The 13670-nt window shown below is 41.4% G+C and overlaps 1 pseudogene; it reads left to right on the top strand.

Moving 5' to 3' along the window:
• The first annotated feature begins 542 nt into the window (after positions 1–542).
• On the top strand, positions 543–2254 carry LOC132497273 (dipeptidase 2-like; annotated as a pseudogene).
• Positions 2255–13670: the final 11416 nt, after the last annotated feature.

The following is a 13670-nucleotide window of genomic DNA, read 5'->3' as shown; positions in this document are numbered from 1 at the left end:
CCCCAGAAGGTTGTTCAGTTCACATCCCAAAAGTCCCTCTATTCAGGCCCTGGGGAGGTGTAGCAGCTCCTGAGTGCGCTCTCCTGAGGCTGGCTGACAGAAGTGGGGGAGGTTCCTGATAGTTCCCGGGCGCTGGTTCAAGTCCCCAGAGAATGGTCATGGAGGTTGGGGAGTCAAGTAGGAGGAGAGAGAAGGTCGGGGGCAGAGGGCTCCCTCCTGAATCCAGAGCTCACAAGGTTACCCCCCCATTTCCAGAAATTATCTCTTCCCCCACACCAGCCCCCATGGCCCAGTACCGGGAAACCGGGAGCCCAGAGCACTTGTGGCCACAGAGACCCTCGCACGCAGCCCTCGGGGTGGGCGGGGCCGGCTGCAGGCAGATGGGGACGAGGTGTGCTCCCGGGAGGCCACGGGCTGCAGGTGGCCCTCTGAGAGAAGCACCCCATTTTGGACAGGAAGGTTAGAGGCGGGGGAGAGCACCCTAGGGCGCCCCCTCGGAGCAGTGGGTGTGGGAAGAGGGGCGGGGGCGGAGGGAACCCGCGATGGGAGGCGAGTGGGCTCTCAGCAGAGGCCAGCTTAGCCCGCGGGAGCTGCCTCTGAGCAGGGGGCGGGAGGGCAGTGCCGCCCTGTGGCTGCCGGGCTTCCCGGATCCGGATCGCGGCTCTCCGCACACGGGTCGCAGGGTCCTGTGACTCTGTATCCCCTCCCTCACCCCGCCCCCCTCGCGAGGCCGCACCGCTGGGTGGCCTGTGTCGACGGGCAGAACCCCATCGCCCGCCCCTCTCAGACCCGCCTCTGCCCGCCTGCCTTGCCCTGCGCAGCTTGCGGCCCGGGGGCCTCGAAGGTCCCCGTGCACGCAGCCAGCGGCCTCTGCTGTGCCTGCTGCTCCTGCTGGGTCTGCTGCTGTGACCGGTAACCCTCGTGCAGACCACGCTGGGCACCTCCAGCACCCCAAGTCCGCGGGAGCGCACGCGGGCCCTGATGCGGGACTTCCCGCTTGTGGAAGGGTGGCTGCAGTGTGTGCGGGCTGCTGGGGGCCGGTGGGGGCCTAGCCTGGCCCTGGGCAGAGGAGGAGGTCCAGAGCATGTAGCGCTATTGGGGAGGCTCCCTCACACCACCCCTGGATGTCCTCTCCATCATCTATGGATGCCCTTCCCCTTCTCTGTCATCCCCTCCCTGGTGGGAAACCCTCAGCCCAGGCCTCAGCTGCTCCTAGTATAGTCTGTGTGACAGTGTGAGGTGGGGGACCCCCAGGCTGGCCCAGGCCAGGCAATGTGTCCTGCCCGATCCCAAGACCTAAGGAGCCCACCCATTTGCCTTGACCTCCCTCCAGCCACAACAACATGCCCCTGGTCCTGAGGCAGTTTTACCACAATGGGCTATACCATGGTAATCTGCGCAATTTCAGCCATGGCTAGACCAGCTTGGACAGGCTGAAAGATGGTCTCGTGGGTGGCCAGGTACCAAAGGGACACACAAGGTGCCACCATGGCTGCTGGGGAATGTGGGGCAGTTTGGGGGCCACAGAGGCCACAGGTTAGTCACATTGGAACGAAGTTACCATAGTGACCTAGAAAGTGCCATGCCATGGATGCTGGGGGCTACAGGGGTCACAGTGAGCCCACCTGACGGGCTTCCAAGTACCACAGAAAAAGCAACGCATTACATGTGACTTCTGGGCACAGTAAGTGCTGTGCCAGCTGAGGAGGCTATGAGAAGCCCAAGGAGTTCCAAAGCCCAAACTAAGCCCTGGCCTTCCCTCAGTTCTGGTCAGCCTACGTCCCATGCCAGACCCACGAACGGGATGCTGTGCACCTCATCCTGGAACAAATTGACCTCATCCGCCTCATGTGTGCCTCCTATTCTGAGCTGGAGCTTGTGACCTCAGTTAAAGGTAGACGGGGGACTTCCCTGGTAGTCTAGAGGTTAAGACTCCACGCTTCCACTGCAGGGGGGTCGGGTTTGATTCCCGGTGGGGGAACTAAGAGCCCTCATGCTGCGTGGCACGGCCAAAAAAAAAGGTAAACAGACTGGTGGTAGTGGGTGTTAGGGACTTCAGTAAGCTACCCCTGCCTCTGAAAATGATCATCTGACCTATGTGCCCCCAGCTCTCAACAATACCCGGAAGTTGGCTTGCCTTACTGGTGTGGAGGGCGGGCACTCACTAGACAGTAGCCTCTCCATCTTGCGTACCTTCTATGCGCTGGGTGTGCGCTACGTGACACTCACCCACACCTGCTACATGCCCTGGTGAGCACCTGAATATATTCAGGAAAAAACGCATTCGCCCTTTTTGGCCAACCAAAGAAGCGAGCAATGCAAATCAACACTGCAAAGAAGTCTCACTAGGCATTGGTCAAAAGGGCCATGCTGAAAAAGTGTAAAAACCAGAAATGCAGGGCAAGTCAAGGAGAAAAGGGAGCTTTTTTTCGCTGATGGGCATGATATAAATTGCCAACGGCCACTCTCGAAAATTGTATGGTGTTTCCTAAAACATCTAAAAAACAGAGCTACAGAGCACAGGGCACTTCCACTCATGGGCTTATATCTTGAGAAAACCAAAAATCGACAGGACACAGGCACCCCAAATTTTAGGGCTGCTGTGTTCACAAAGTCCTCGACTCGGGTACACCTTAAGTATCTCATGAAAGAGAAAAATGGATAAACAAGTTGTAGTACTTATGTACAATGGAATATCACTCAGCCATGAAATCAATGTCCTAAGGCTAGTAGCAGCATAATGAGTGGATTTAGGTATGATGATTCTAAGAGAAATACATCACACAGATAAAGAAACTTATCATAAGATATCAGTTATAGACGGAATGTAAAAATCGCTACATGAACTAAATTACAAAACAGAACAGAGTCACACATTTAGAAAACACGCTTATGGCTGCTTAAGGGGAAAGGTGAGGTGGGGTGATGCATAAAACAACAGTTTGAAATTAGCACAGATACCGTTCAATCAACCAAATATGTAATAGAGAAGACATACTCATTGCTCAGTGAACTGGACTCAACACACCTTATTCACCACAGAAGAATATATCCGCATAGTAAGAATCTTAAAAAGTATTTATTGATATTTCTTGGTAAGTGAATATAGTGGGTGTAAAGGGGCACAAACACAGCATTGAAAATCAGCTAAATCCCATTATAAATACAAATTACAAAAAAAAGCAAAGATAGTGAAAGAGAGAGAAATTCTTACAAAATTCATTCAGTGGCTGTGGTGCATCCTGGATTGACCACATCTAGACCCACAGCTGGAAGAGACATAAGGCTGGACACTCTTGGGGGCGACCGGATTGGTGAGGTTGCGTGAGCAAATGCAGACCCTTTAAAGTAATACTTCGTGCTACCCATTCCATGGGTCAGAAATCTCCAGGTTCAAGGGAATCTTCCTACAGCTAAAACATGCATGGGAAACCCAGAGGATGGTACACCATATGATCAGGAAACGTTTCTAAAACGCACCTCATTTTTCATCTCGTGGTGCTTGGGTTCGCCATTCCAGCTGCTTTACCAACAATCTCCCCACTTGGAGAATCAGCACCTTTAACCTCCTGTTTCGTACAGTTTGCAATTTGTCCAGAGGTTGAACGGGTAGAGGGGGAACCAATGAGAGATGAGCTCTAGGTGTTTGGACAGACACATGTCACTCTAATTTCCAATCAGGAAGAAGAATTAACCAAAGGCTCTGCCTGCCCCCCGGAACCAGAATAGGGCCTGAAGCAATCCTGCGGTTTGGAGGCCAGCTCCCAAAAAGGCGAGTTGAAAAATGAATCTCAGAGGCACTAAAATTCACAAACCTGCAGGATAATAAATGATAACTTTCGTACCTTATTGAGGTAAGGCAACAAAGAGGATTTGAAAACAAGGCAGAATTGCAGGAAACCGTTTTCAAGAGGTAGATCGGAGTCGCCTTTAAAGCACATGAAAAGCGGCAGAACTTCGACAATGATGCAGTTGGCCAAAATGGGCATACGTTTTTTTTTCCTGAATATATTAAGGATAAAACACGTAGGCCCTTTTTGGCCAACCAAGCAAGTGGGCAATGCAAATCAGCACTACAAAGAAGTCACAATTCGCATCGTTCAAAAGGGGTTTTACCATATTTGAAATTCCAATATTTTAGCCTGACACGTTTTTGGATTTTAGAAAAAAAATATTTTAAATGAGACAAAAAAATTTTTTTATGACCCAAAAAGACAGCAATAGTTTTATATTTTTATCTATTTCACTTGCACACAAAAGTCTCATGGGTTTATGTAAAGCAGTCCTGTTGGATGCTGTGCATGGTGCAAATATGGATTAAAGCTTTGGAATCTTAAGCTTCACTCACCTGAAACTTTTAAATTAGGATGCAAGCAATCCTTTCCAACATATGAACAGAGAAGGACACTGTCTTTATTTTATTTGTCAGGTAATTAATCTGTCTTTTGCCCCAAGGAGAGAAACACCTGGCACTTCTATCACTGTGTTGTACAAAAATCTTTGAACACAGAGTGCAAGCAGAGGCTGATACAAGATGTGAAAGAAAAAAAAAAAGAGAGAGACCCCTGTGGCATTTTCTCCTAACTTATTGCAATCTCCCATTTAAAATGTGGGAATAATCAATCTTCTGAGGAAAAAGGCCCAAGGAAGCTTTTTGCTTTTGTGGAATAATGCAATGCCTAAAGATTTCATGAGGCAAGAAGAATTAATGAGAATGACCATGAGAAATCAAGAAAAGTCAGATCCATGGATGAAGTGATGTTTACCTCTGTGAATCAATGAGAAGTAGGAGCAAATGAAAAGAAAGCTGAATACAACATTTTCTGAATAAATGTAACCTTTCAGCTGTCACAGACAAATTAATGCTCACTATGATACAACATATTTAGTTCAGAAAGTTAACTTAAATTTAAAGCTTAACAATTAGATTTATTGAAGAAACGAAAACATATTTGTGGTTTAGAATATATAATGTGTTCTGCAACAGATAAGATTACATAAATAAATAGAAATAAGACTAAATAGAGGAAAATAACAAATTAGATGTTATTAACATTAAAAACTGACACTCATCTAAAGAAAGAGGAAAGACAGAAAGACAGAAGAACTTATATCAAGTATATATTTAAAACTCCTAAATAGGAAGTCTTCAGATGTTAAAAAAAAAAAGTCTTCAATAAGAAGATAATGTAATAGCAAAGATGGGAAAAATATACCAAAAGATATTTCAAGAAAGAGAGTACAGAACGTTAAGTAAACATATCAAAAGATGCTTGGCTTCTTAGTAGTCAATTAAATGCAAAAAAGTCATACCTGGAATTATCACTCACCAACCAGAAAGTTCAAATGAAAATGACAGGTATTATCAAGTTTGACAAGAATGTGTGTAATCCTTGAATCTCATTCACTGCTGCTGAGGATGAAAAATCATACAAATGTTTTGAAAATATTTAGAAGTATCTTAAAAGATAAACAGATGAAAGCTATGAGTCAAAAATTTTACTACTACATGTATATTGAACAATAATTTATACACATACCACCAAAGCTCAAGTTCTAGTATGTATATACCAGTGCAATTCTCAATAGACCCAAACTGAAAATCACTCATATTGTAATACATTTTGGAAAAAATTAATTAATAGTTAAATATTTACACTATGGAATCCTTTGCAACAGTGTCAGTGCATGACAACAACAACAGGCAACCATATAGGCGCATTCATAAACAACATAAAATAAAAAAGCCCAATCCAAAAGTGATTTTACTGTGCCATTACATTTATATAAAATACAAAATACAGGTAAAGTGATCTTTTTGTTAGATACCAGAACAATATTAAACCTTAAGGGGAGTCACTAGAATTGGACAAGGGGGGCTCTGAGTATCTGGCAATTTTCTGTGTCTGTATCTGGAAGCTACGTATAGAGTGTATGCAGATTCTGAATTTTCTGAAATTTGTCATTTCCTTACAAACCATGCATATTTTTAGTTGTTTTTTATACATAACAAAAAGTAAAAATGATAGACTAGGGAAGGTAATTATATTAGCACTTTAATATCCATGCTTTTCAAGGTGGAAGTGAAAGGTATTAAATACTTGACACTGTGATTACTTCTTAAAAGTAAGGTGAAAATTTCAGATTAATAAATAAGACATACTTCTTCATATATCATCCTCAAAGAGGAGGGGTAGAAAAGAGTATTATTATTCTTTATTTAATATAGAACAGTTAAGACAGAAAATAATGAAAACAGACTAGGTTTAAAAAAGAGCACACTGGACTTCCCTGGTAGCTCAGTGGGTAAGAATTTGCCTGCCAATGCAGGGGACAGGGGTTCAATCCCTGGTCTGGGAAGATCCCACAGGCTGTAGAGAAACTAAGCCCATGTGCCACGACTACTTGGCCTGCGTTCTAGAGCCTGCAAGCAACAACTACTGAGCCTGCGTGACACAACTACTGAAGTCCATGCACCTAGAGCCCATACTCCACAAGAAGAGAAACCACAGCAAGGAGAAACCCATGCACCACAATGATGAGTAGCCCCTGCTCGACACAACTAGAGAAACCCTGTGCAGCCTCGAAGACCCAACACAACCATAAATAAATAAAATTAAGTATTGTGACTTGTGAGATGACTCACTCATGTGGCTGTAAGTAAGAGGCCTCAGCTCCTTGCCACATGAATCTCTCCTTAGGGCTGCTTGAGTGTCCTCATGACATGGCAGCTGGCTTACCCCAGGATGAGTGATCTAGCAGAAACCAAAGCAGAAGCTTCAATATCTTTTATACCTTTGGAAGCTGCACTTTGTCATTTCTGCAATGTCTTATTAGTTAAAACATCAGCCCTTTTCAACTGTGAGGAGGCACACAGGTGCATGATGACTGGGAGATAATTAGGGTATGATTAGGGCCTTGGAGGCTGGCTACCAAGGTGGCTGACTCACCGAACACTGAATTTTGTTTTCTTCACTGATGGAGAGAAAATGGTGAGTGACTCTCATTGGTGTTCTTTGAGATGTACCAAAGCTAGCTCTTGCTCTCACCCCCAGCTGTGTGGCTGAGAGGGTCTTGGTGCTCCAGCCAGGTGTCAGGCCTGTGCCTCTGAGTTGGGAGAGCAGAGTTCAGAATATTGGTCTACCAGAGACCTTGGGCACCTTGTAATATCAAAACGGCGAAAGCCTCCCAGAGATATCCGTCTCAATGCTAAGACCCAGCTCCACTCAAAGACCAGTAAGATCCCGTGCTGGACATCCAATGCCAAACAACTAGCAAAACAGGAATGCAGGCCCACCAATTATCAGAGAGGCTGCCTAAAATCATAATAGGTCACAGACACCCCAAAACACAACACTGGATGCGGACCTGCCCAACAGAAAGACAAGATCCAGACAAACCCACCAGAACACAGGCACCAGTCCTCTCCACCAGAAAGCATACACAACCCACTGAACCAACCTTAGCCACTGGGGGCAGACACCAAAAACAACGGGAATTACGAATCTTCAGCCTGCGTAAAGGAGACCCCAGACACCGTCCACAAAGCCAAATGAGAAGACAGAGAAACACAGAGCAGATGAAGGAACAAGGTAAAAACCCACCAGACCAAACAAATGTAGAGGAAATAGGCAGTCTACCTGAAAAAGAATTCAGAGTAATGATACTAAATATGATCCCAAATCTTGGAACTGGAATGGAGAATATACAAGACATGTTTAACAAGGACCTAGAAGAACTAAAGAGCAAACAAACAATGATGAACAACACAGTAAATGGAATTGAAAATTTTCTAGAAGGAAACAATAGCAGAATAACTGAGGCAGAAGAATGGATAAATGACCTGGAAGATAAAATAGTGGAAATAACTACCACAGAGCAGAATAAAGAAAAAGGAATGAAAAGAATTGAGGACAATCTGAGACACTTCTGGGACAATGTTAAACACACCAACATTCGAATATAGGGGTCACAGAAGTAGAAGAGAAAAAGAAAGAGACAGAGAAAATATTTGAAGAGATTATAGTTGAAAACTTCGCTAATATGTGAAAGGAAATCGTTAATCAAGTCCAGGAAGTGCAGAGAGTCCCATACAAGATACACCCAAGGAGAAACATGCCAAAACACATATTAATCAAACTATCAAAAATTAAATGCAAAGAAATAATACTAAAAGCAGCAAGAGAAAAACAACAAAAAACATACAAGGGAATCCCCATAAGGTTAACAGCTGATCTTTCAGAAGAAACTCTGCAAGCCAGAAGGGACAGGCAGGACATATTTAAAGTGAGGAAAGGAGAAAAGCTACAACCAAGATTACTCTACCCAGCAAGGATCTCATTCAGATTCGACAGAGAAATTAAAACCTTTACAGACAAGCAAAATCTAAGAGAATGCAGCACCACCAAACCAGCTTTACAACAAATGCTAAAGGAACTTCTCTAGGCAGGAAACACAAGAGAAGGAAAAGACATACAATATCAAACCCAAAACAATTAAGAAAATGGTAATAAGAACATACATATCAATAATTACCTTAAATGTAAATGGAGTAAATGCTCCAACCAAAAGACACAGACTGGCTGAATGGATCTGAAAACACGACCGGTATATATGCGGTCTACAAGAGACCCACTTCAGACCTAGGGACACATACAGACTGAAAGTGAGGGGATGGAATAAAATATTCCATGCAAATGGAAATCAGAAGAAAGCTAGAGTAGCAATTTTCATATCAGAAAAAAGAGACTTTAAAATAAAGACTATTACAGGAGACAAAGAAGGACACTACATAATCATCAAGGGATCAACCTAAGAAGAAGACATAACAATTGTACATATTTATGCACCCAATATAGGAGCACCTCCATACATAAGGAAAAGGCTAACAGCCATAAAAGGGGAAATCGAAGGTAACACAATCGTAGTAGGGGACTTGACACCCCTCTTTCAACAATGAACAGACCATCCAAAATGAAAATAAATAAGGAAACACAAGCTTTAAATGATACATTAAACAAGATGGACTTAATTGATATTTATAGGACATTCCATCCAAAAACAACAGAATACACTCTTTCTCAAGTGTTTGAGGAACATTCTTCAGGATAGATCATATCTTGGGTCACAAATCAAGCATTGGTAAATTTAAGAAAATTGAAATTGTATCATGTATCTTTTCCGACAACGCTATCAGAATAGATATCAATTACAGGAAAAAAATCTGTAAAAGAATACAACCACATGGACGCTAAACAATACACTACTTTATAACCAAGAGATCACTGAAGAAATCAAAGAGGAAATTAAAAAATATCTAGAAACAAATGGCAATGAAAACATGACGACCCCAAACCTATGGGATGCAGCAAAAGCAGTTCTAAGAGGCAAGTTTATAGCAATACAATCCTGCCTCACGAAACAAGAAACATCTCAAATAAACAAGCTAAGCTTACACCTAAAGCAATTAGAGAAAGAAACAAACAAACAAAAAAACCCAAAGTCAGCAGAGGGAAGAAATCATAACGGTCAGATCAGAAATAAATGAAAAAGAAATGAAGGAAACAGCAAAGATCAAAAAAACTAAAAGCTGATTCTTTGAGAAGATAAACAAAAGTGATAAAACCATTAGCCAGAGTCATCAAGAAAAAAAGGGAGAAGACTCAAATCAATAAAATTACAAATGAAAAAGGAGAAGTAACAACTGACACTGCAGAAATACAAAGGATTATGAGAGGTTACTGCAAGCAACTATATGCCAGTAAAATGGACAACCTGGAAGAAATGGACAAGTTCTTAGAAAAGCACAAACTTCCAAGACTGAACCAGGAAGAAATAGAAACTATAAACAAACCAATCCGAAGCACTGAAATTGAGACTGTCATTAAAATCTTCCAACAAACAAAAGCCCAGGACCAGATGCCTTCAAAGGCAAAGTCTATCAAATATTTAGAGAAGAGTTAACACCTAACCTTCTCAAACTCTTCCAAAATATAGCAGAGGGAGGAACACTCCCAAACTTATTCTATGAGACCACCATCTCCCTGATACCAAAACCAGACAAAGATGTCACAAATAATGAAAACTACAGGCCAATATTACTGATGAACATACATGCAAAAATTCTCAGCAAAATACTAGCAAAAAGAATCCAACAGCACATTAAAAGGATCATACACCATAATCAAGCTGGGTTTATCCCAGTGATGCAAGGATTCTTCAATACATGCAAATCAATGTGATACACCATATTAAAAAACCTGAAGGATAAAAACCATATGATCATCTCAATACATGCAGAAAATGCTTTCGACAATATTAAACAGCCATTTATGATAAACCTCTAGAAACTAGGCATAGAGGGAACTTTCCTCAACATAGTAAAGGCCATATATGACAAACCCACAGTCATCATTGTTCTCAATGGTGAAAAAGTGAAACCATTTCCACTAAGATCAGGAACAAGACAACGTTGCCCACTCTCACCACTATTATTCAACACACTTTTGGAATTTTTACCTACAACAATCAGATAAGAAAAAGAAATAAAAGGAATCCAACTCGGAAAAGAAGAAGTTAAGCTGTCACTGTTTGCCACTAGATGACATGATACTATATATAGAGAATCCTAAAGGTGCTACCAGAAACCTACTAGAGTTAATCAATGAAGTTTGTAAGGCTGCAGGATACAAAATTAATGTACAGATATCCCTTTCATTCTCATACACTAAAGATGAAAACTCTGAAAGAGAAATTAAGGAAACACTCCCATTTACCCATGCAACAAAAGGAATAAAATACCTAGGAATAAACCTACCTAAGGAGACAAAAGACTTTTACTCAGAAAACTATAAGACACTGATGAAATAAATCAAAGATGACACAAACAGGTGGAGAGATATACCATGTTCTTGGATTGGAAGAATCAACACTGTGAAATGACTATACTACACAAAGCAATCTACAGATTCAATGCAATCCCTATCAAAATACCAATGGCATTTTTCAGAAAACTACCACAAAATATTTCCCAATTTGTATGGAAACACAAAAGACCCCGAACAGACAAAGCAATCTTGAGAAGAAAAACAGAGCTGGAGTAATCAGAATCCCTGACTTCAGACTATACTACAAAGCTACAGTAATCAACACAGTATGGTACTGGCACAAAAACAGAAATATATATCAATGGAACAGGAGAGAAAGCCCAGAGATAAACCCAGACACATATGGTCACCTTATTTTTGATAAAGGAGGCAAGAATATAGAATGGAGAAATCACGGCCTCTTCAATAAGTGGTGCTGGGAAAACTGGACAGCTACAGGTCAAAGAATTAAATTAAAAGACTCCCTTACACCATACACAAAAATAAACTCAAAATGGATAAAAGACTTAATGTAAAGCCAGACACTATAAAATTCTTAGAGGAAAACATAGGCAGAACACTCTATGACATCAATCACAGCAAGATCCTTTTTGACCCACCTCCTAGAGAAATGGAAATAAAAATAAAAATAAAAACATGGGACCTAATGAGACTTAAAAGCTTTTGCACAGCAAAGGAAAACGTAAACAAGATGAAAAGACAACCCCCAGAATGGGAGAAAATATTTGCCAATGAAGCAACTGACAAAGGATTAATCTCCAAACTTTACAAGCACCCCCTGCAGCTCAATATCAAAGAAACAAACAAGCCAATCCATAAATGGGCAGAAGACCTATTAGACATTTCTCCAAAGAAGATATACACATTGCCAGGAAACACATGAAAGAATGCTCAACATCACTGATCATTAGAGAATTGTAAATCAAAATTACAATGAGGTATCATCCCACACAGGTAAGAAGGGCCATCATTCAAAAAATCTACAAACAATAAATGCTGCAGAGGTGTGGAGAAAAGGGAACCCTCTTGCACCGTTGGTGGGAATGTAAATTGATACACAGACACTATGGAGAACAGTATGGAGGTTCCTTAAAAAACTAAAAATAGAGCTACCATATGACACAGCAATCCCACTACTGGGCATATACCTGGAGAAAACCATAATTCAAAAAGAATCATGTTCCACAATGTTCATTGCAACTCTATTTGCAATAACCAGGTCATGGAAGCAACCTAAGTGTCCATCAACTGATGAATGGATAAAAAAGATTTTGCACGTCTTCAATATAAAATGGAATATTATCAGCCATAAAAATAAATGAAATTGAGTTATTTATAGTGAGGCGGATGGACCTAGAGTCTGTCATGCAGAGTGAAGTCAGTCAGAAAGACAAAAACGAATACTGTATGCTAACACATATATATGGAATCTAAAAAAAGAAAAAAAATGGTTGGGAAGAAACTACGGGCAGGACAGGAATACAGACGCAGACGTAGAGAATGGACTTGAGGACATGGGGAGGGGGAAGGGTAAGCCGGGACGAAGTGAGAGAGTGGCATTAACTTATATATACTACCAAATGTAAAATAGATAGCTAGTAGGAAACAGTTGCATAGCATGGGGAGATCAGCTCAGTGCTTTGTGACCACTTAGAGGGGTGGGAAACGGAGGGTGGGAGGGAGATGCAAGAGGGAGGAAAAATCGGGATATATTTATATGTATAGCTGATTCACTTTGTTATACAGCAGAAACTAACACACCATTGTAAAGCAATTATAGTCCAATAAAGATGCTAAAAATAAATAAATAAATAAATAATTTATACCTCCCCCAAATTAAGTCTCTTTAAAAATAAATAAATAGGGCTTCCCTGGTGGCGCAGTAGTTGAGAGTCCGCCTGCCGATGCAGGGGACATGGGTTCGTGCCCTGGCCTGGGAAGATCCCACATGCCATGGAGCAGCTAGGCCCGTGAGCCATGGCTGCTGAGCCTGCACGTCTGGAGCCTGTGCTCCGCAACGGGAGAGGCCACAACAGTGAGAAGCCCGCGTACCGCAAAAAATTAATTAATTAATTAATTTAAAAAAAGGGTACTCAATAACATGGTAACTCTAAACCTAAGTATTTTCAATACTACAGCAAAGGTAAATGGATTAATGCCTCCTATTAAAGTGTAATTTTTTATATTATGTGCAACTAAAATTTTTTCCCAATATACAGGTAAAATAAAATAATTACTTTAGAAAGGTGAAAACATTCCATGTATTTAAAAACACTAAAATGATAAGCATATGATATGCATCTTAGATAAAGTAGTGTTTAATTTCAGAACAATTTGTCATTATTGTAACTAGTACTATTATCCCAATTTCTTAAGAATATTTCAATACATTTTCTTTTTGAAAAAATACTTTAATATTTTTTTCTCTGCTCTTTTGTGGTCTAATACATGGTAAGTATTTAGCTGCTAACATAACTTAAAAATATATGTTGTTTTTTACAGCCAAACAAAACTGAATCAAGAAGAAACAGATAACTTGAACAGACTGATCACTACAAGCAAAATAGAAACTGTAATTTACAAAAACTCCCTACCCACAAAAATCTAGGATCAGATGGTTTCACAGGCAAATTCTACCAAATATACAAAGCAAAACTTACACTGATTCTTCTCAAACTCTTCGAAAAGATTGAAGATTAAGGAATACATCCAATGACATTCTATGAAGCCACCATCACCCTGATATCAAAACCAGATGGGGGGGACTTCCCTGGTGGCACAGTG

This window comes from Mesoplodon densirostris, chromosome 10 (assembly GCF_025265405.1).
Source record: "Mesoplodon densirostris isolate mMesDen1 chromosome 10, mMesDen1 primary haplotype, whole genome shotgun sequence".
Taxonomy (NCBI): Eukaryota; Metazoa; Chordata; class Mammalia; order Artiodactyla; family Ziphiidae; genus Mesoplodon; species Mesoplodon densirostris.
The sequence above is the reverse complement of the archived record's forward strand: the minus strand, read 5'-3'. Positions and strand labels throughout refer to the sequence as shown.